Source organism: Pelophylax lessonae, assembly GCF_965119305.1.
Source record: "Pelophylax lessonae genome assembly, chromosome: 4".
NCBI lineage: Eukaryota > Metazoa > Chordata > Amphibia > Anura > Ranidae > Pelophylax > Pelophylax lessonae.
In genome coordinates, this window is record NC_138771.1 from 526,500,226 (window position 1) to 526,521,855 (window position 21,630).

The following is a 21,630-nucleotide window of genomic DNA, read 5'->3' on the forward strand; positions in this document are numbered from 1 at the left end:
TATTACTCAAATAGACTAGCCTTTTGCCTAAGGTACACACACTTTATGGAGCACTAGAAGAGCTTTGTATAGGAATTGTGTTGAGAATGTCTCTTGAGAACTGTACTGTTACCAGAAACGACCTCAGTAAAGGATCTTTGTTTGTTTACTTGCTCTGCCTGGCCTGAAGTCTCTTAAAGGGGTGCATGCACAGGGTATCGAAAGAACAGGGCTTGCAACACGCAAGGGGACTGAGTTAGAGGAAGATACAGTACATGGGTCTAACACACAGAACACGATCCAGAAGAAGCTAATGTGTTGTTGCCAAGGATTACAGTGTTGTGCCAAGACAGCCAATCAGCAAGGAGACAGATGACATGGCAAAGGAAGGTGATGGTAATGGAGGAGGTTAAGTGCTTGGCACCTCTAATAGCAGTTGGTTAATCACTCTAAGGACTGGACCCATGGCGCAGAGTGACTAGGGATCCAGTATGGAGTCATGGGAGAGAGAGATATAGAGGGGCCCCGGGAGAAGAGAGCAAGCATGGAGAATGGAAAGAGCGTTTCCTGTATTTTGTAGAACTCGTGGGATTAGTTACTGGGAGAGACCTGACATTGCTGAATTGGTGGAGATTAGTACAGGCTCTTTGGTAGTGGTCCCTAAATGCTGCACACCTAGAAAGTGGTGTCCTCCAACAGAAGTAGCATTTGGAGTGTTCAAGTGTTAACAGCCACGGAGCAAGAGAGTTAACCGTGCAAGTGCCACTCACTTCTAAGTGGGAGTTGTGCCTTAATGTTGATCACACATGACCACACAGTTCAGAGTGTCCTCTCTAGGGCGCCTCAAGCCCCACTCACACTGAGAAGAGGAGCCAAAATCGAAGATTGGGGCTAATTTGTGCAATACCATTACACAGAGCAGGTGAGTATAACATGTTTATTATTTTAATTTAAAAAAAAAAGGCTTTAGTAACACTTCAATAGCTCCCCAAACGCATCTGACAAACACAGTGCTCTTGCAGCAAACTGCATGGTTCACAGTACCATGTGGTTTGGTGCAGGCGTGATGGTAAAAAGTCGTGCCTACCATACTTTTTACGCACTCTTGTGCAATTGGCAGCCTATTGAAATGAATAGGCTGTCAAAAACAGAATGCACAAAAACATGAGTTCAGGCGTGAATTAGCCCTAAATCCTGTTCAAGCATTTGAAGGAAGCCAGGGTAATGGTAAATTCAGGTTTTTGTACCAACTGCTTTTAGAAATACATTTTTAAAGAATACATTGTTGCATTACATGGTGCTTATCTTATACTTGGCTGGAGTTTTGCTTTTAATCACCAATTGGGGGATGATGTTGAATTAATTGCAATCAATTTTAAAATTACTCGCTACAAACCCCATGCAGGTACAATAATTGCACGTATGAAATGAACCTGCTAATCACACACTGCAATTTATTCTTGAATTATCAAAATAAAAACTTGCAGCGAAAGCGTCAAAAGAAAAAAAAACACAGAAGCTGTCACCAGTGACATCTCCCTGCCACCTGGGGATGCCTATTCATCTCTTTCTTTATCCATCGCTTTGTCGCTGCAGGTCCTGAATAGTTCAGAGATAGCAGCGCCAGCACAATTCAGCGCTCAGGTACAATAACTTTGTGAAATGATTACAGCTCTCTATATTTGATGAGCGGCATTGATCATTTCCATTCAGAGATGGAAGCTTGGAGCTGGGGGACCGACCCCTGGGAAGGTTGATCTTTACTTCTGATGATCATTGTATCCAGGTAACGCTTTTCATATTCCGAATGCTAGTCAGACATATCCGAAACCTGTCATGGAATCTTGTTGTTTTACTTTTTTTTTTTCTCTGCTGTGCTCCAAACAGACTCTAATTATTTTAAACTAGCAAAGGCTTTGAATGGGAGAATTCTGAATCCTTGTGAATATGAAATTTCTATGTTTTCACTTTAATTATAACATTTCAGTATAAACAGCCTGTAGCATTGTAGAGTTATCTGATCCAGTTTTACAGGTACATGTGTGTTATTCTAGGCATTGCTGTATTTGTCCATTGTTCATAGTAGAAGCACAGACATTTAAAGCAGAGCTTACAGTATCTCACAAAAGTGAGTACACCCCTCACATTTTTGTCAATATTTTACTATATCTTTTCACGCGACAACACTGAAGAAATTACACTTTGCAACAATGTAAAGTAGTGAGTGTACAGCTTGTATAACAGTGTAAAGTTGCTGTCCCCTCATAAAAAACTCAACACACAGCCATTAATATCTAAACCGCTAGCAACACAAGTGAGTACACTAAGTACCTAAGTGAAAATGTCCAAATTGGGCCCAATTAGCCATTTGCCCTGCGACTGACTGAGCGTGCTCTGCGACTGAGTGCCTGGGAGGACTGGTAAGTATCTTAGCAACTGGTGAGTATCTTAACGACTGAGTATCTTAGCGACTGGTGAGTATCTTAGTGAGTAGTGGGTAATAATGTCCGACAGGATTGGGGATGCCACTCAGTGCACTTCTTGCTCCATGTATGCATTCCTTGATGAACCAATCGAGGGCTGTGCAGGATGTGTGCGACTTGTTTCTCTGGAAGCCCAGATCCTGGATCTAGAAAACATAGTGGCAACACTGCGTAGCATCAACAACCTGGAAAGGAGCTTGGACATTACCCATCAGGCGCTGGCAGGGGCTGGCATAGAGGAGGGAGGAGTAGAGGAGACGCAGGAATCAGAGGTAGGCAGTTGGGTGACTGTTAGGAAGGGTAGAGGGATGAGTGTCAGGGAGGCCAGTCCTGAGTTGGTACACCCTAACAAATTTGCCAAGTTGCAGGTTGAGGGGGATATCAGCTCAGGGGTGGCAGTGCTGGAGCAGGCGCCCTCCCCAGCTGCTAAGGGAGTGGCGGCTCCAGGAAGAAGGGGGGCCAAGATTCAGGAAAGGTTAGACCGGTTGTGGTAGTTGGGGACTCAATCATCAAGAGGACAGAGAGGGCAATCTGTCAAAAAGATTGCGGTAGCCGAACAGTATGTTGTTTACCGGGCGCTCGAGTTCGGCACATCGCGGATCAGGTAGACAGATTATTGGGCGGGGCTGGGGATGACCCAGCGGTCATGGTGCATGTGGGCGCTAATGACCAAGTAAAAGGAAGGTGGAGGATCCTAAAGAACGATTTCAGGGACTTAGGGAATAGATTGAGGAATAGGACCTCAGGATTTCTCTGGAGCTTAGGGAACTTAACAAGTGGCTGAGGAATTGGTGTAGGAAGGAGGGGTTTGGATTCCTGGAGAACTGGGCTGACTTCTCAGTCGGCTACCGGCTCTTTAGTAAGGATGGGCTGCACCTTAATGGGGATGGTACAGCTCTTTTGGGGAGAAAGATGGCCAATAAGTTGGAGGGGCTTTTAAACTAGGAGACGGGGGGGGGGGCTCAGAAGTAGAGTCAGTCAGGAGTAGGGATGATCGAACTTTTCAAAAGTTTGGTTTGGCCAGAACATCCGAACTTCCCGAAAGTTCGGCCCGGATTTCAGAACCCCATTGAAATCAATGGGACCCGAACTTCGGTAATCAAAAACACCATTTTGAAGCCCTAAAACCCAATAAATGCCCCTAAAAAGTGCCTAGGGTTCTGGGTCATACCCCAGGGACTATTAATCACACCAAAAAAAGTTCTTAAAAAGTGTCATTTTTGATAGAGAGCCAATTATTGAAAAAATTAAAAAAAAAAAAAAAAAAAAATCTTTGGATTTAGTATCTGGGGGGTCTAAAAAGTGTACCTGTGAAGTTTCAGCTCTGTAGCATGTTCAGAACCATAAAAAAAAAGATTGTTTGTATTTTGTCACTTATAGAACAGGTTGTTGGCTTCTCGCTTTTCACACCTTGCTGGTTCAGTAGCAACCGTTTTTTGGGCATTTTTTGGGGTTCTTTGGAGGCAGGCAAAACATCTGAACTTGTGTATAGTGGTATATATACCCATATACACAAGTTCAGATGTTTTTCCTGCCTCCAAAGAACCCCAAAAAATGCCCAAAAAAACACCTGCTACTAAACTGGCAAGGTGTGAAAAGCGAGAAGCCACTAACCTGTTCTATAACTGACCTAATACAAACAATCTTTTTTTTTATGGTTCTGGACATTCTACAGAGCTGAAACTTCACAGGTACACCTTTTAGACCCCCCAGGCACAAAATCACACAAGAAAAAGTTCTTACAAATTGTCATTTTTGATAGAGAGCCAACTATTGAAAAAATTAAAAAAAAAAATTAAAAAAAAAAAATTCTTTGGATTTAGTATCTGGGGGTCTAAAAAGTGTACCTGTGAAGTTTCAGCTCTGTAGCATCCCCTCCAGAAGTTTACATACTATCGAAGTATAGTGCCTAGGGTTCTGGGTCATGCCCCAGGGACTATTAATCACACAAAAAAAAGATCTTGAAAATTGTCATTTTTGATAGAGAGCCAATTATTGAAAAAAAAAAAATATAATAATTTCTTTGGATTTAGTGTCGGGGGGGGGGGGGGGTCTAAAAAGTGTACCTGTGAAGTTTCAGCTCTGTAGCATGTCCAGAACCATAAAAAAAAAGATTGTTTGTATTTTGTCACTTATAAAACAGGTTAGTGGCTTCTCGCTTTTCACACATTGCCGGTTTAGTAGCAAGCATTTTTTTGGGCATTTTTTGGGTTCTTTGGAGGCAGGCAAAACATCTGAACTTGTGTATAGTGGTATATATACCACTATACACAAGTTCAGATGTTTTGCCTGCCTCCAAAGAACCCCAAAAAATGCCCAAGAAGCGCTAGCGTAAAAAAAAAACACCCAGGTGTGTTGTTGCAGGCATTTTTTGGGGGATTTTGGAGGCAGGCAAAACATCTGAACTTGTGTATAGTGGTATATATACACACATACTTATATGTATATTACACTTAGACATATATAGGTGTGATAGGAGTGTAACTATATTGGTGTTAATTATTTCATTAGCGCAAGTAGATTTTTCTGCTCCTTTCACACCTATATATGTCTAGGTGTATATATACATACATGGGTGTGTATATATACCCCCTATACACATGATGTCATGTCTGACTCCAAACATGTGCTCAAAAGATCCCTATGGACGCCTGCAGCCAAAAAGAATGCTGACGGCGGCGAAGTCATATTACTGCAGCGAAAGTGACTTCAGAGAAAATAGCTTTTCTCTATAGCGGTCACCCTGATATGGAAGGGTTTTGTCACCCTGCCATAGCAGTCACTGTCAGTTAACCCTACACTACACTACGATCCCCTTACACTTAACACTTTCCCTACAGAAACTGAATAAATTAAAGCTAACTAAAGTGTAAAAGAGCACTCTAACTACACTAGATATCCCTTTCCTCACACTAAAAATTGCTAAATGACACTTTGTAACACTTTGTAACAGAAGTAACAGAACAGCATTCCACTCTCTTCCATGTCCCGTATAAGAATGCTAGGAATTTGGCGGGGGCTATCTTATATACTGGGGGGCGTATTCACTAATGATTGGTCTATGGACCCCCTAGTCACTCCAATCACATTCCTAGCATTCTCCTGCCCCTCAATTGGCTTTTGCTAATAGTTCTGGTCCAATCATGGGCTTTTAAAGCCCATTTCCTGTCCCATTGCATTTTGGTCGGTTCTGGTTGCCGAATTCCGAACTTTTTGGGCAAAAAGTTCTAAATTCGGCCGAACCTCGAACAGCCAATGTTCGGGCCGAACCGATGGTCGACCCGAACCGTTCGATCATCCCTAGTCAGGAGGGAGCAAATGACAGAAGGCAGTAGTAGAGTCAGCAGCGACAGTAGTTTCATAACGTCGATTGGGGGGTCTGTGCGGGAAAACCTCAAACCAAACAGGAATAAACATAATAACCATTCACGATCAACTTCCACAAAACTAAGAGGGGTATATGCTAATGCCAGGAGCCTAGCTAATAAAATGGATGGGTTGGAAATGTTAGTACATGAGGAAGACATAGACCTTGTGGGAATAACGGAAACTTGGTTCGACCCCTCACATGACTGGCTGGCCAATATCCAAGGGTATTCGGTGTACCGGAAGGACAGGGTAGGAAAAAGAGGGGGAGGGGTATGTCTCTATGTCAAGAATAATGTAAGGGTGATAGAGAGGAGTGATATTATGGAAGGGATGAGTATGGAGTTAGAATCCGTGTGGGTAGAACTCCATAGGGAAGAAAAAAAGGGAAAAGTAATTGTGGGGGTTTGCTATAGGCCACCCAACCAAAGGGAGGAGGTAGAGTTGGAATTTATTTCACTGTTGGGTAAAGTGGCAAAACTGGGATCAGTCATCATATTGGGGGACTTCAATTATCCCGACAGTGACTGGGAAGAGGGGACTACCCACTCACAGAAGGCCCGTCTATTCATGGAAACCTTACAGGACAACAACATGTCACAGTTGGTGGATTCTCCTACTAGAGAAAATGCAGTCCTGGATCTATTGATCACTAATGACCCAGACCTAATCTCGTAGGTAGGAGTCCAGGACAACCTGGGCTCTAGCGATCACAGGATGATCACATTTAGCGTAAATAACAATATAACAAGGCAAGTGGGGAATATAAGAACCCTAAACTTCAGAAGGGTAAACTTTCCAAATTTGTGCTCATTGATGGAAAGGGTAAACTGGGACCAAACCCTGGGAACACTGACCACGGAGGAAAAATGGGAATGCTTTAGGAACATATTAAACAAATGCATCTTGCAGTCCATTCCTATGGGAAATACATTTAGAAGAGACAAAGCCAAACCTGGCTGGCTAAACCGTAATGTTAAAAAACGTATTAGGGGGAAAAAAAATGGCCTTCAAGAAATATAAATCAGAGGGCACAGTATCGGCTTTCGATCAATACAAGGAGGTAAATAAGAAAAGTAAATACGAAATCAAAATGGCTAAAATCAACTTTGAGAGACAAATAGTGGAGAATAGTAAAAAGAATCCAAAGAAATTCTTTAAATACATCAACAGCAAAAAAACTAGGGCAGAGAATATTGCACACATAATTTACGATGATGGGAGGATGGTTACAGAGGACACTGAAAAAGCAACCGTGCTGAGCGCTTTTTTCTCGTCAGTCTTTACACAGGAAAAGGAGGGGTACACTGACCACGACTATATGGTTAGTAGTAATACACAGGACTTGCCGCTATGACTAACAGAGGGTGAAATCAGGGAAAGGCTGGATAAAATTAACACAAACAGATTACCAGGCACGGATGGTGTACATCCGAGAGTACTCAAAGAACTCAGTAAGATTATATCTAGACCACTGTTCCTGATCTTTGCTGACAGTGTTATGACAGGAAATGTACCAGGGGATTGGAGGAAAGCTAACGTGATACCGATATTCAAAAAGGGCAGAGGCCTGTACTGGGAAATTATAGGCCTGTCAGTCTGACATCGATAGTATGTAAACTTCTAGAGGGGATGATAAGGGACTATATCGTAGAGTTTGCTAAAGACAACAACATCATCAGCAGTAATCAGCACGGGTTTACAAATGGGCGTTCTTGTCAAACCAATATCTTAACATTCTACGAGGAGGTGAGCTGTGAGCTAGATAGGGGGAGACCAGTGGATGTGGTGTACCTGGATTTCGCTAAGGCATTTGATACAGTTCCCCACAAGCGCTTAATTTATAAAATAAGGTCTGCAGGCATTGAGGTTTGCTCTTGGATACGGAACTGGCTAAAAGAGCGTGTCCAAAGGGTGGTAATAAACAGCGCATACTCAGACTGGTCTGAGGTGGTGAGCGGGGTCAATTTTTTCATAAATAGCATTGAGGACGGGATCAGTAGTTCTATATCAGTTTTTGCAGATGACACAAAATTGGGCAGGGCAATAACTGCACAGCATGAAGCAGATATCCTACAGAATGACCTGGACAAAATAACAGAGTGGGCAATGACATGGCAAATTAGGTTTAATGTGGAGAAGTGTAAGGTTTTGCACTTGGGGACTAAAAATATAAAAGCACAGTACACTTTAGGGGGGGAACCCTTGGGGGAATCAAAAATGGAGAAAGATCTGGGAGTCTTGGTAGAGGATAGACTAGGCAATAACATGCAATGTCAAGCGGCAGCTGCCAAAGCCAGCAGAATATTAGCATGCATAAAGAAAGGGTTGTATTTCAGAGATAAAACTATAATCCTACCACTTTATAAAACTCTGGTCCGACCACATCTGGAGTATTCTGTCCAGTTCTGGTCGCCAGTTCTCAGGAGGTATGTGTTGGAGCTGGAGAGAGTCCAGAGAAGGACAACTAAACTAATTAGGGGATTGGAGGACCTTACTTATGAAGAGCGTCTGCAATCGCTTGATTTATTCTCCCTGGAGAAGAGACGCCTGAGAGGGGACATGATAGCAATTTATAAATACCTCGATGGTGATCTCGGCATAGAAAGAAAGCTATTTAGTCGCAAGGATTGCATGAGGACTCGAGGGCATACAATGCGATTAGAGGAGAAGCGTTTTAACCTCAGGCAACGTGGGGGGTTCTTTACTGTTAGGGCTACAAGATTGTGGAATTCTCTACCACAAGAATTGGTTTCTGCGGGAAGTATGGTGGCTTTCAAAAGACTCTTAGACGTACATCTCAAGGATCAGAACATTCAGGGGTATGTGAGATGATTACGGCCACACACACCTACACAGGTTGAACTGGATGGACTATTGTCTTTATTCAACCTCACCTACTATGTAACTATGTAACTATGTAATAAAGATGGCCTAGGCTATAAGAAGATTGCCAAGACCCAGAAACTGAGCTGCAGCACGGCGGCCAAGACCATGCAGTGGTTTGACAGGACAGGTTCCACTCACAACAGGCCGTTCCATGGTCGACCAAAGAAGTTGAGTGCACATGCTCAGTGTCATATTCAGAGGTTGTCTTTGGGAAATAGACGTATGAGTGCTGCCAGTATTGCTGCAGAGGTTGAAGAGGTGGGGGGTCAGCCTGTCAGTGCTCAGACCATACGCCGCACACTGCATCAAATTGGTCGGCATGGCTGTCGTCCCAGATGGAAGCCGCTTCTAAAGACGACGCACAAGAAAGCCCACAAACAATTTGCTAAAGACAAGCAAACTAAGGACATGGATTACTGGAACCATGTCCGGTGGTTTGATGAGACCAAGATAAACTTTTTTTGAGTCAGATGGTGTCAAGCGTTTGTGGCGGCCACTAGGTGCGGAGTACAAAGACAAGTGTGTCTTGCCTACAGTCAAACATGGTGGTGGGATGGTCATGCATGGGGTGTCATGGTCTGGAGCTGCATAAGTGCTGCCGACACTGGGGAGCTATAGTTCATTGAGGGAACCATGAATGCCAACATGTACTGTGACATACTGAAGCAGAGCATGATCTCCTCCCATTGGAGAGTGGGCCGCAGGGCAGTATTCCAACATAATAATGACCCCAAACACACTTGCAAGACAACCACTGCCTTGCTAAAGAAGCTGAGGGTAAAAGTGATGGACTGGCCAAACATGTCTCCGGAGCTAATCCCTATTGAGCATCTGTGGGGCATCCTCAAATGGAAGGTGGAGGAGTGCAAGGTCTCTAACATCCACCAGCTCCGTAAAGGCATCATGGAGGAGTGGAAGAGGACTCCAGTGGCAACCTGTGAAGCTCTGGTGAACTCCCTGCCCAAAAGGGCTAAGGCAGTGCTGGAAAATAATGGTGGCCACACAAAATATTGACACTTTGGGCTCAATTTGGACATTTTCACTTAGGGGTGTACTCGCTTTTTTTGCCAGTGCTTTAGACAATAATGGCTGTGTGTAGAGTTGAGCGGACACCTGGATATCCGTGTTCGGCGGGTTCGGCCGAACTTGAAAAAAAAGTCCGGGTCCGTGTCCCGGACTTTTTCCGAACTTTACCCGGACACCGAACCCCATTGAAGTCAATGGGGACCCAAACTTTCAGGCACTAAAATGGCTCTAAAACACCAATGGAAAGGGCTAGAGTGCTGCAAATGGCAGCAAAACGTAGTTAAGAGCATGGCAAGTGCTCTGCGAACAAATGTGGATAGGGAAATATTTTAAAACAGCAAAAAAAACAGAAAAATAAAACAATTTTCTTCATCTGTGAAGGACGAGGCCCATATGGAGTAGGAGGGAGGTTGAGGTGGTGGTGGATGTGGCGGTGTAGGTGGAAGTGGCGGTGGAGGAGGACGAGGTAGCCAACACTGCTTTTTTTCAGTCATTTTAAATGTATAAAAAAGTATAACAATGGCTGGGTAAGGTCGGTATCCATCTCTATTTTGCACAAGGTATGGAAAAGTCCTGTGGGATCCATGCCTGGTTCATTTTAATGAACGTGAGCTTGTCAACATTGTCTCTGGACAGGCGGCTGCACTTGTCTGTGATAACGCCCCCAGCCGTGCTAAATACACATTCAGATAATACACTGGCTGCAGGGCACGCCAGCACCTCCAAGGCATAAAGGGCAAGCTCAGGCCATGTGCCCAATTTGGAGACCCAGAAGTTGAAGGGGGCAGACCTGTCATTCACTACATGTAGGCGTGTGCACACATACTGCTCCACCATGTTGGTGAAATGCTGCCTCCTGCTAAGACGTTCCATATGAGCTGCTGGTGCTGCTGTTTGTTGTGGCGTGCTGACAAAGCTTTTCCACATTTCGGCCATGCTAACCCTGCCTTCTGAGGTGCTGGCGGTGCCCTGGTTGCGTTGGCGACCTCTTCCTCCTCCTCCTCTGCCTTGGTCTTGTGCTTCCACTGTGGCCCCGCTGTTAGGTGGGAATGCCAGCAGCATCGTGCGCTTGTACTTGCGCATCTTGCGATCGCGCTCCAGTGAGTGAATTAAGGACGGTACGTTGTCCTTGTAACGGAGATCCAGCAGCGTGGCCACCCAGTAATCAGCACAAGTTAGAATGTGGGCAACTCGGCGGTCGTTGTGGAGACACTGCAGCATGTAATCGCTCATGTGTGCCAGGCTGCCCAGAGGCAACGAAAGGCTGTCCTCTGTGGGAGGTGTATCGTCTGTGTCCTCTGTATCCCCCCACCCACGCACCAGTGATGGCCATGAGTTGGCCTGGGTGCCACCCTGCTGTGAACATGGTTCCATCTCCCCCTCCATCTCCTCCTCCTCATCCTCCAGAACTGTGCCCCTGCTGGACAATTGTGTCCCTGGCGTTTGTGGGTGCAGGAACCCACCCTCGCAGCCACTTGCGAATGACTGCCCTGAAAGCCTTGGAAATGTTACCTCTTCATCCTCCTCCTCCTCCTCATCCTGTGCCACATCCTCTTCCATCATCGCCCGAATCGTTTTTTGAAGGAGGCATAGAAGTGGGATAGTTAAGCTGACAACGGCGTCATCGGCACTGGCCATGTTGGTGGAGTACTCAAAACAGCGCCACAAGGCACACAGGTCTCGCATGGAGGCCCAGTTATTGGTGGTGAAGTGGTGCCGTTCCGCAGAGCGACTCACGCGTGCGTGCTGCAGCTGAAACTCCACTATGGCCTGCTGCTGCTCGCACAGTCTTTCCAGCATGTGCAAGGTGGAGTTCCAACTTGTGGGCACGTCACATATGAGGCGGTGAGCGGGAAGGCCGAAGTTACGCTGCAGCGCTGACAGGCGAGCAGCAGCAGGGTGAGAATGCCGAAAGTCCGCACAGACGGCCCGCACTTTCTGCAGCAGCTCTGACATATCGGGGTAATTTTTAAGGAACCTCTGCACCACCAAATTCAGCACATGCGCCAGGCAAGGGATGTGCATCAAACGGGCTAGGCCCAGAGCTGCTATGAGATTTCGCCCGTTATCGCACACCACCAGGCCGGGCTTGAGGCTCGCTGGCAGCAACCACTCATTTGTCTGCTGTTCCATGCTCCTCCACAACTCCTGCGTGGTGTGTGGTTTTTCCCCCAAACAGGCAAGTTTTAAAACTGCCTGCTGTCGTTTACCCCTGGCTGTGCTGAAGTTGGTGGTGAAGGTGTTACGCTGACCGAATGAGGAGGCGGTAGAGGATGAGGAAGCGGAGTAGGAGGAGTTAGGAACAGGAGGCAAACTGAAGCGCCCTGCAATCCTCGGTGGTGGAAGGACATGCGCCAAATTGCTATCCGCCTCAGGCCCATCCGCCACTGCATTTACCCAGTGTGCCGTTAGGGAGATATAACGCCCCTGACCGTGCTTACTGGTCCACGTATCGGTAGTTAGGTGGACCTTGCCACAGATGGCGTTGAGCAATGCACACCTGATTTTTTCCCCCACTTGGTTGTGCAGGGAAGGGATGGCTTGCCTGGAAAAGTAGTGGCGGCTGGGCACGACGTACTGTGGGACAGCCACCGACATAAGGTTTTTAAAACTGTGCGTCTCCACCAGACGGAATGACAGCATTTCAAAGGCCAAGAATTTTGAAATGCTGGCATTCAGGGCCAGGGATCGCGGGTGGGTAGGGGGGTACTTCCTCTTCCTCTGAAGTGTTTGGGAGATGGAAAGCTGAACGCTTCCACGGGACAGTGTGGAGATGGTTGGTGACCCAGGTGGTGGTGTTGCTGACAGATCGTTTGTTTGCGGGGTGGCAGGTGCCGGTATCACTACAGAGGTGGATGAAGAGGCCGAGACTGCAGCAGAAGAGGAAGCAGGAGGAGCCAGAGACCTTTCTTGGATTTGAAGGTGTCTACTCCACTGCAGCACGTGCTTTGCACTTAGATTCTCGATCATGCAGGTTGTGCTCAGGTTGAGAAGGTTTATGCCTCGCTTCAGGCTCTAATTGCACAGGGTGCAAACCACTCTTGTCCTGTCATCAGCACATTTTCTGAAGAACTTCCACGCTAGAGAACTCCTTTGAGCTGGCTTTGGTGCGCTCGGGCCCTTGCTGCGTTGGGCAGTAGCAGGCGTAGTGTCTAGGGCACGGCCGCTCCGCTTCTGCACCCTGCTCCCTCTTCTGCTGTGCTGGTGGCTCTGTGTGACCACCGCCTCTTCCTCAAAACTACTCAGGTCACCTGCATGACCTTCATTCCATGTGGGGTCGAGGACCTCATCGTCCTCCACATCATCTTCCGCCCAGTCTTCACCCCTGCCCTCCTTGTCGGTCTCCACAATTCTGAGTGCCGCAGCAGTTGGCACCTGCATTTCGTCATCATCGGAGACGTGCTGCGATGGTCCTTCCATGTACTCATCATGAGAAATAAGTGGTTGGGCATCGCTGCACTCAATCTCTTCCACTTCTGGGGCAGGGCTAGGTGGATGGCCCTGGGAAACTCTGCTGACAGAGTCATCAAAAAGAAGAAGAGACTGCTGCATGACTTGGGGCTCAGACTGCTTGCCTGATTTGCAAGGGGGTGAGGTGAAAGACGGTTGGACATTGGCTGCAGGTGCCAACTCTGACCTTTCTGCAGTAGACTGGGTGGGAGACAATGTGAAGGAACTGGAGGCACTGTCAGCAACCCAATCTACTATCGCCTGTACTTCTTCTGGCCTCATCCCTTCTAGAGGCGCATGATGCCCTACCAAATACTGGTGCAGGTTCTGTCGCCTACTCACACTTGAGGAAGGTGTTTCACTTGTGCGTGTAGCTGGCACAGATCGACCACATCCTCTCCTTGCAACAGGAGCTCTACCAGCAGCACCACGACCCAGGCCACGGCCCCTATTTGATGGTCTCCTCATATTTCTGTAATTTATGATCTTGCCATAGAAAGGTGTTTATTGAATAGCGGAACAAAACAACAGCAGTATCGCACGGGTGTATCTCACAGTCAAATATGCAAACTATGCCGCAATTTAATTTTTTTTACCCCAAAAGGGTGTATATTGAATAGCGGAATAGAAAAAAGGATATAAAACGGTGTATCTCACACGTACAAACACAGACTAGGCCCCGATTACAATTTTTTGTACCCTAAAGGCAGGATGAGGATGAGGAAGAGGAGTAGGAGGAGTTCGGAACAGGAGGCAAACTGAAGCGCCCTGAGATCCTCGGCGGTGGAAGGAGATGCGCCAAACAAATTTAAAAAGGGGTATCTCACATGTACCGATACAGACTATGCCGTAATTTATTTTTTTACACTCAAACAGGGTGTATATTGAATAGCGGAGTAGAAATATTTTTATAAAATGGTGTATCTCACACGTACAAACACAGACTAGGCCCAGATTACAATTTTTTGTACCCTAAAGGCAGGATGAGGATGAGGAGTAGGAGGAGTTCGGAACAGGAGGCAAACTGAAGCACCCTGCAGTCCTCGGCGGTGGAAGATGCGCCCCAAAAGATTGGAAGGTGTATCTCACACGTACCGATACAGACTATGCCGCAATTTAATTATTTTTACCCCAAAGGGTGTAGATTGAATAGCGGAATAGAAAAAATTTTATAAAACGGTGTATCTCACACGTACAAACACAGACTAGGCCCCGATTACAATTTTTTGTACCCTAAAGGCAGGATGAGGATGAGGAGTAGGAGGAGTTCGGAACAGGAGGCAAACTGAAGCACCCTGCAATCCTCGGCGGTGGAAGATGCGCCCCAAAAGATTGGAAGGTGTATCTTACACGTACCGATACAGACTATGCCTCAATTTAATTATTTTTACCCCAAAGGGTGTAGATTGAATAGCGGAATAGAAAAAATTTTATAAAACGGTGTATCTCACACGTACAAACACAGACTAGGCCCCGATTACAATTTTTTGTACCCCAAAGGCAGGAGTAGGAGGAGTTCGGAACAGGCAGGAGGCAAACTGAAACACCCTGAAATCCTCGGCAGTGTAAGATGAGCCCCAAAAATTGGAAAGGTGTATCTCACACGTACCGATACTGACTATGCCGCAATTTAATTCTTTTTACCCCAAGGGTGTAGATTGAATAGCGGAATAGAAAATATGATATCAAAAGGTGTATCTATCTCACACGTACAGACCCAGACTAGGCCCCGATTACAATTTTTTGTACCCCAAAGGCAGGATGAGGAGTAGGAGGAGTTCGGAACAGGCAGGAGGCAAACTGAAACACCCTGCAATCCTCGGCGGTGTAAGATGAGCCCCAAAAATTGGAAAGGTGTATCTCACACGTACCGATACTGACTATGCCGCAATTTAATTCTTTTTACCCCAAAGGGTGTAGATTGAATAGCGGAATAGAAAATATGATATAAAATTGGTGATTTTTTAATAGCACATGTGAACACAGCAGTGTCTTATGTCAGTCAGCTCTGCTGCAGGCTATGAAGGGAAAAAAAAAGAAAATTCCCCTTTAAGTTTGTAATTTTTAAATAGATTAGTACAGACTATGCCACAATTTATTTTTTTTAACCCAAAAGGGTGTATATTGAATAGTGGAATAGAAAAAAGTGTATAAAATTGAAAATCACTCAATAGCACATGTGAACACAGCAGTGTCTTATGTCAGTCAGCTCTGCTGCAGGCTATGAAGGGAAAAAAAAAAGAAAATTCCCCTTTAAGTATTGTAATTTTTAAATAGATTAGTACAGACTATGCCACAATTTAATTTTTTTAACCCAAAAGGGTGTATATTGAATAGTGGAATAGAAAAAAGTGTATAAAATTGAAAATCACTCAATAGCACATGTGAACACAGCAGTGTCAGCACTGAAGCAAAAGCTCTGCACACAACTGACTGATAAAAATAGATTTTTTTCTCCCTCCTCCTCCTCCTCCTCAGCGGGCTTAACTGAGGGCAAAACGATTGTGTTCACTGCACCAACCCCCACACAGCAAAATCGATGTAGAACATTGACCCTGCCTATTCTCCAGCCTCGCCCTAAAATGCCCTAATAACTCGCCCTGCCTGCACCCTGACCTGACCCTGCATTCTTTTCGGACACAATACAATTTTTCACTGTCTGTCCCTAATCAGCAGCCAGCACGTATGATGTGTGCTCTCTCCCTAATACTACAGCAGAATGACGCAGCGCGCTGAGTCTCGAACTTATAAAGAGATGGTCACATGCTTCAGATGGCCAATCACAGCTACTAATACATTAGTAGGCATGGCTGAGATGGCTTAAGGCACACCAGTTAAACGCTTGTTGATTGGCTGTTGAAAGCCCGCCATTAAAAGCGCTCCATTACATACAAAACAGGAAGTAAAATGACCGAACACGGATTTTAAACCCGAACATACAGTAAAGTTTTCGGGTCCGTGTTCGGGTAACAAAAATCCAATTATTCGGTACGAACACGAATAATACAGTCCGTGTTCGCTCAACACTAGCCGTGTGTTATTTTAAGGGGACAACAAACTTACACTGTTATACAAGCTATGCACTTACTACTTTACATTGAAGCAAAGTTTCATTTCTTAAGTGTTGTCACATAAAAGATAGAATAAAATATTTACAAAAATGTGAGGGGTGTACTCACTTTTGTGAGATACTGTACAATGTCTTGCGAAAGTATTCAGCCCCCTTGAACTTTGCGACCTTTTTCCACATTTCAGGCTTCAAACATAAAGATATAAAACTGTAATTTTTTGTGAAGAATCAACAACAAGTGGGTCACAATCATGAAGTGGAACGAAATTTATTGGATATTTCAAACTTTTTTAACAAATAAAAAATTGGGCGTGCAAAATTATTCAGCCCCCTTAAGTTAATACTTTGTAGCGCCACCTTTTGCTGCGATTATAGCTGTAAGTCGCTTGGGGTATGTCTCTATCAGTTTTGCACATCGAGAGACTGAAATTTTTGCCCATTCCTCCTTGCAAAACAGCTCGAGCTCAGTGAGGTTGGATGGAGAGTGTTTGTGAACAGCAGTTTTCAGTTCTTTCCACAGATTCTCAATTGGATTCAGTTCTGGACTTTGACTTGGCCATTCTAACACCTGGATATGTTTATTTGTGAACCATTCCATTGTAGATTTTGCTTTATGTTTTGGATCATTGTCTTGTTGGAAGACAAATCTCCGTCCCAGTCTCAGGTCTTTTGCAGACTCCATCAGGTTTTCTTCCAGAATGGTCCTATATTTGGCTCCATCCATCTTCCCATCAATTTTAACCATCTTCCCTGTCCCTGCTGAAGAAAAGCAGGCCCAAACCATGATGCTGCCACCACCATGTTTGACAGTGGGGATGGTGTGTTCAGGGTGATGAGCTGTGTTGCTTTTATGCCAAACCTAACCTTTTGCATTGTTGCCAAAAAGTTCGATTTTGGTTTCATCTGACCAGAGCACCTTCTTCCACATGTTTGGTGTGTCTCCCAGGTGGCTTGTGGCAAACTTTAAACAACACTTTTTATGGATATCTTTAAGAAATGGCTTTCTTCTTGCCACTCTTCCATAAAGGCCAGATTTGTGCAGTATACAACTGATTGTTGTCCTATGGACAGAGTCTCCCACCTCAGCTGTAGATCTCTGCAATTCATCCAGAGTGATTATGGGCCTCTTGACTGCATCTCTGATCAGTCTTCTCCTTGTATGAGCTGAAAGTTTAGAGGGACGGCCAGGTCTTCGTAGATTTGCAGTGGTCTGATACTCCTTCCATTTCAATATTATCGCTTGCACAGTGCTCCTTGGGATGTTTAAAGCTTGGGAAATCTTTTTGTATCCAAATCCGGCTTTAAACTTCTCCACAACAGTATCTCGGACCTGCCTCGTGTGTTCCTTGTTCTTCATGATGCTCTCTGCGCTTTAAACGGACCTCTGAGACTATCACAGTGCAGGTGCATTTATACGGAGACTTGATTACACACAGGTGGATTCTATTTATCATCATTAGTCATTTAGGTCAACATTGGATCATTCAGAGATCCTCACTGAACTTCTGGAGAGAGTTTGCTGCACTGAAAGTAAAGGGGCTGAATAATTTTGCACACCCAATTTTTCAGTTTTTTATTTAACAAAGTTTGAAATATGCAATAAATTTCATTCCACTTCATGATTGTGTCCCATTTGTTGTTGATTCATCACAAAAAATTACAGTTTTATAGCTTTATGTTTGAAGCCTGAAATGTGGCAAAAGGTCGCAAAGTTCAAGGGGGCTGAATACTTTCGCAAGGCACTGTATATACTTTGCTATCTGTTTACTAATGCTAGAAGCATGAGAATTGAAATAATCAATGTTGATTGAGAGAGTGAAGTTCATACAGACAGGAGGGAGTGTTTACTCGATGAAAGACAAAATGCCTATGAAGACTCCTCAGATGTATGAGATCATTTTGTCCTAGGCCAGAAACCAGTAAGCAAATGAAGAAATGTAAAATAAAAAGCTTAAAACAAGAAAATATATAAAGCCATGCTGGAATTACTGTGTCTTTAGGTTACATCGCATTTTGGGCCATTTTAGGACGCTCCTTTAAGAGTTTTACGATAATGACTGAATTCTCTCTAGGAGGGCCGAGCTGTATTATGGCGGATGTAGTTTGGAAGAAGGGCGGAGACCATGAGATGGATGACTGACTGAACCACACTCCCAGGGAGCTTTGAGGATCCGCAGAGGATCATGGGAGAAGGTATATCTGGGGGGCATGGTCGGATGCGCGCTCTCTTGCTTCGGGGACTCGTGGAGTGCGGAGGAGAGAAGGAGAGCTGCAGAGAGAGAGACTAACCAGGACGGAGGCCTGAGAGTGCGGAGAGCCCATCCTGACTGGAGTGGATGGCGGAAGTCAAAGGGAGGTGAATAGTCCAGCGTGAGAGCTGAAGGGACAGCGAGCGGCGCTGAGAGAGCAGCCTAGTACAGTGCATACTGAGGGTCTTTCCCGCGACGCAGCATCAAAAGGAACAGTCCTGCGGGAGGACAAGAGGGTCACTCGTGGATACTGATGTTGCACTAAAGTGCCTAGTGACCTTTGGGAACTGCAAATACTGTATATATTTGCATACAGAATACACTGACAGCAGTTAGGAACTCATTAACATTTGTAACCTTGGATTACAAATATCACCTGAAGTGTGATAAAGAGCTCCAACTGCCGGCGAAGAAGTGCAAGGCCTTTCTAGCATAGAGACTACATTACATCCTTAAAGGGGGCCCCCGGTTCTAGAATATTTCTGGCAGTTGATTTAGACTGATTGTTTAGCTGAATAAGAAGAAGCAGATTATAGTTAAGGTTACTATATCTGAGTCCCACTATAGCAGTTATATCAATAATATATTATAGTCACTCTCATTTCATATAAATATATATATTGTTGAGTATTTGACATTTGCAGGTTTCGCATATATTACTGAGATTTGGAAGATTGACACCATACCTACTACTACCTGCAGATTTATCATTTATCTGTATGCCTGTTAAATTTGCTTTATTCCAGTAAATAGTTACACTGGTATCTGAGTGTTGAGTAATTTTACACAACTACACAGAAAATGACTGAATGAAAATGCAGGGTGGGTCACACTGTACCCACACTGCATGGATGGGGCAGAGGCATGACAGTAAAACAAGTTAACAATAGTAGACAGGTCATTGGTTAATTAAAGTTCAAATTTGATTGGTCATTTAAATGTATTGTATAATTGGTCAGTGAAAATACATGTTTATTGGTCAGTTATATTACTTACCTACGATTGGTTGTAATTGACGGTATCAGCAACCTAGAGTCAGAGAATTTTCCTATATAATGAACATTCTGTTATTTTTAACAGTCAGCGGGAGAGAGGCAAGAAGTTTCATGTTGAACATTGCCTTGCCTTGGCTATGTGGTCTTTATTGCGAAGCTTAATGGATCGGGCCGGCAGCGCTGACGGGGAGGCTTGGATGAGGAAATGCCTGGCGATTCCTTTGGATGTTCCAGTGCCGTCTCAACTTCGTCCTCCATCTTTGTCGGCTGAAAATGATGTAGTTCCGGTTGACGCTGACCTCCCGACTGACGTGGTTTCCGCCGCTGCGGACCGGCAAATCGTAGTTGCCGCTACAGATGACCCCGATGACGACTTCCGCGGATGCCATTTCCGGGCGACGTCTATTGCCGGAAGCAATGAGAGGAGATCAGTGCGAGTCAGGAAGAGGCCTCGGCGGTTCGGTCCAGAGGTGGTCCCGTACTCAACGAGAGCGGCGAAACAAGGGAAGACTAGTAAGGGTTCTGTTAGTACCCGTGTTTCTGGATTTTGCCATGCTAATCTTTTTCCTTTGCAGGGTGAAGTTTTGTCCGTTGGTCGGGTGCTCGCTGCATCGGTGGCTTCATCTGCTGCGCCATCAACGTCCTCATCTTCAGCGGTTTCTTCATTACCGGTTGCTCAGCAGGATCCAGCTGCTGCTGCTGTGGTCAGTAATGACGCAGTGCGTGAAGGCGAGCAGCCTGCTGAAAATGTTTTGAATGCATTTGTACAATTGTTGACTTCTGTATGTAGTAATGTTTTATCTACCTCACATGTTGCTAGCATTTCAAATGTGGAGGAGGGCCCTGTGAGTGTTGAACCATTACCTAGTACCGTTTGGCGTTCAGAATTGAGTAGTGACGATTTTTCAAATGCTAATGTCCAGTTTGTGCCCCCCAAAAAAATTGATGCTGTTAATCCCAATTTTTTGCTTTCTGTTCCTGAGTGTGCTGTTAAGGAGGCTCTCCCGTGTGAGGTTTCCCCATTAGGTTTTCACCTGAAAAATAGTGTTAAGGACAAGATTTGGAGGGGGGAATTCATGGATTTTCTGTCGTTATTGCCTAGCTCTAGAACTTTCATATATGATTTGAATAAGTCAGGCGAGGAAAGATCAAGGACAGTGCCGAGATCCTTCAATAACTGGCTTCAAGGTTATTGCATCTATGCTGGTGTTTTGGGGGAAAAAAGTCCTCATTTGTGTAGCGGACTTTTCCAGCACCTGGATATAATTCTTGAAGCTTACAAGAATTTCCCTGGTCTGTCTTGGTTTCAATACGACGAATCCTTTCGTCAGAAAATGTCTATACACCGGACTCTTAAGTGGGGGGTTAAAGATGTCGGCCTTTGGCTCAATTTATTGTTGTCACAGAAACCAGTTGCTTATCCAAAACCGGTTGCTTCTGGACAGTTTAGGAAGGGAGTGTGTTTTGGATTCAATGAAGGGTTGTACAAATGGCCTAACAACTGCAAATTCAAGCACGAATGCTCCCATTGTGCAGGCACACATCCTTTTTCTAGGTGTTTAGAAAAGAACACTGTGTTTCACCCACAGGTTTCCAGGGAGCAGTTTTTTCTCAAAAGCGGCAGCTCAGGTGAAATTGGAAAGAATGCTACCCTGGCTGTGTTTGTACCCAAACATTGAAAAGGCTACCTTGCTTTTTCATGGTTTTCGTGATGGTTTTGAGTTACCATCTTTTTCTGGTTCAGGTTGTGTAGTGCAAGATAATTTACCTTCTGCTACTATTTACCCGGCAGTTGTTAGACAAAAGATTAGTAAGGAAATTGAATGTGGTAGAGTGGCTGGTCCTTTCTCTTCCCCCCCTTTTACTGACTTTAGGATATCGCCTTTGGGAGTTGTAGGGAAGAAAGAGCCTGGCGAATTTCTCATAATTCAGCATTTATCCTTTCTGGATGGTTTGTCATTAAACGTGACATCAATCCTTCTTTGTGCAGAGTGTCTTATGCCTCTTTTGAAAATGAATCGGAGAAAATTAGGGACGTTGGAACTGCAGCTTTGCTGGCAAAGGCGGATGTCAAATTAGCTTTCAGGCTTTTACCTATACACCCTAAAACCTTTAACTCTTTG

At 44.9% G+C, this 21,630-nt stretch overlaps 1 long non-coding RNA gene across 1 annotated transcript in view; it reads left to right on the top strand.

The window, feature by feature from the left end:
- The first annotated feature begins 1,576 nt into the window (after window positions 1–1,576).
- The window catches only part of LOC309553609, a 102,582-nt gene continuing 82,528 nt past the window's right edge, over window positions 1,577–21,630 (top strand). The window contains exon 1 of the long non-coding RNA XR_014225181.1: window positions 1,577–1,765. This is a non-coding gene — a long non-coding RNA (uncharacterized lncRNA). The remainder of the gene's footprint in view (window positions 1,766–21,630) is intronic.